Consider the following 2296-nt stretch of genomic DNA (forward strand, 5'->3'; position numbering starts at 1 on the left):
AGGGAGAAAAAAAAATAACGGCAGCCGCCACTCGCCACTAAGTGGCGGTGACGTCACCAGGGCGTTTGTGCCAGGCTAGGTGCACTCCCAAGGCCACGTGAAGAATGTGGAAGGCTCACTGGCAGGAGGTCACGTGACAGACCCAGCAGGTACCATGGGTTGACTGCTGTGCCAGGCTAGGTGCAGCAGGAGGTCACGGCACAGACCCAGGTGCCATGAATTGACTGCTGTGCCAGGCTAGGTGCAGCAGGAGCTCACGGGACAGACCCAGGTGCCATGGGTTGACTGCTGTGCCAGGCTATGTGCAGCAGAAGGTCACGGGACAGACCCAGGTGCCATGGGTTTACTGCTGTGCCAGGTCAGGTGCAGGAGGAGGTCACGGGACAGACCCAGGTGCCATGGATTGACTGCTGTGTTAGGCGAGGTGCAGGAGGAGGTCACGGGACAGACCCAGCAGGTGCCATGGGTTGACTGCTGTGCCAGGTCAGGTGCAGGAGGAGGTCACGTGACAGACGCAGGTGCCATGGGTTGACTAACTGAGATGACGAGAAGATGCACCACCTGTGCCCTTTACTGTGCTGAAGCCCGGTAGGGGTCGGCACGGTTTGAACCGACTCAAACTGGTTTCAAATTGAGCAATCCAAACCAAACCAGCGACGACTGAACCAAACCAAACCAAAACCAAACCAAACTAAGCTAAACCAAACCTCTTAAGTTGGCTTGAACCAAACTAGTTTGAGCCGGTTCCACCCTGTCCGAGCCAAACCGAGTCGGTTTTCGTAGCCCCAAACCAAACCGAACCAGTTCAAACAGAGCCAAACCAAACCGATTTGGTTCGGTTCAAACCGCGGTTTGGTGGTTTGAGCCAAACCGTGCCGACCCCTAGCTGAAGGAGAGAATGCGATCACGACTCCCACCACTTTGGATGTGGAGCGATACAATCAGCTCGTGTGCAGGAGTGAGATGGATAGCAGCAGCACTGGACAGAGTGAGAAATAGCGACGACTTTGGGAGACGTTCATCCATCAGTGGGCAGATCACGGCTGATTCACGATTCGAACGAACAGTTAAATTGTGACTCGATACATCCGGTACAGTATGTGACACGATAAATAAGCACTGTCTCATTCATGTGTCAGAATCTGAATATTTATTTACACTGGAGGAATCCGATGAACTATGAAGCTTTTTTTATTTTACAGATGTCCCCTCTCTCCACGTGAGAGACATCGTATAGACTGTTCAGACAAATAAAACAAATACGTAGGTGACCCGTCTCTCCACTTTAAAAAAAATACATATTCCACAACCCTCATCAGCCGCATGGCCCTCTGAGAGTGCTTAATTTCAGCAGCATTGATTCAAGACAAGCAAACTCTGAGCCGGTTTCGACACACAGTGTCTCATCAGCAGTGCCAAGCGCGTCCTTTGAAATCAACAACGTTGGTGAACTGCCGATCTTAGAGGCAAGGAGTGGGACCCGGTATTTATGCCACGCGTTCCGAATATATGAAGCCCTTTCTGCACCCAGCATTACTACCTCAAACACAAAGATCCCCCGTATAGCCTGTAACGGACTGTTGGGGCAAGTGCTGTTAGCCATACAAAGACAAAAATATTCACACACTGCACCAGGTACTCATTTAAGGCTGAGTCGATCTAGGGGAGGCCCAAGACCGGTTCGAATAATCGTCACCGGTGTTGGCCGTGAGCGGGAATCGAACTCAGTTCGCCGAGTCCACAGCGCGACGCGCTAACCGTTACACAACCGCTCCCCCAGCATTAACCCCCAGAGTACGATGGCAACAGCAGCAGCATCATCAGCAGCAGCATCAGCATCATCATCAGCATCATCATCAGCAGGATCATCATCATCATCAGCATCATCAGCATCATCAGCATCATCAGCATCATCAGCAGCATCAGCATCAACATCAGCATCATCAGCATCAGCATCATCAGCATCATCATCAGCAGAGGAAGAAGTCTCGAGCAAAGAATCAGCCCGGAGCGGTATCCGTGCCGCTCGCTCTCATCCTTGGGATCTCGTGCTCCGCGCTGAGAATGCGACTCAGTTGACGATGCGACTCAGTTGATGATGCAACTCAATTGACTTGGGGGGGGGGGGGTAATGGGGGAGGGGGTAATGGGGGAGGGGGTAATGGGGGAGGGGGTAATGGGGGAGGGGGGTAATGGGGGAGGGGGTAATGGGGGGGGTCTGAACACCGCCCCCCACCCACTCGTCGCTCACCAGGCTTCTGTCACGATCACGTGGGTGGGAGGGTCGCGTCCATTG

The sequence above is a fragment of the Lampetra planeri genome, chromosome 11 (genome assembly GCF_965212315.1).
Source record: "Lampetra planeri chromosome 11, kcLamPlan1.2.h2, whole genome shotgun sequence".
NCBI lineage: Eukaryota > Metazoa > Chordata > Hyperoartia > Petromyzontiformes > Petromyzontidae > Lampetra > Lampetra planeri.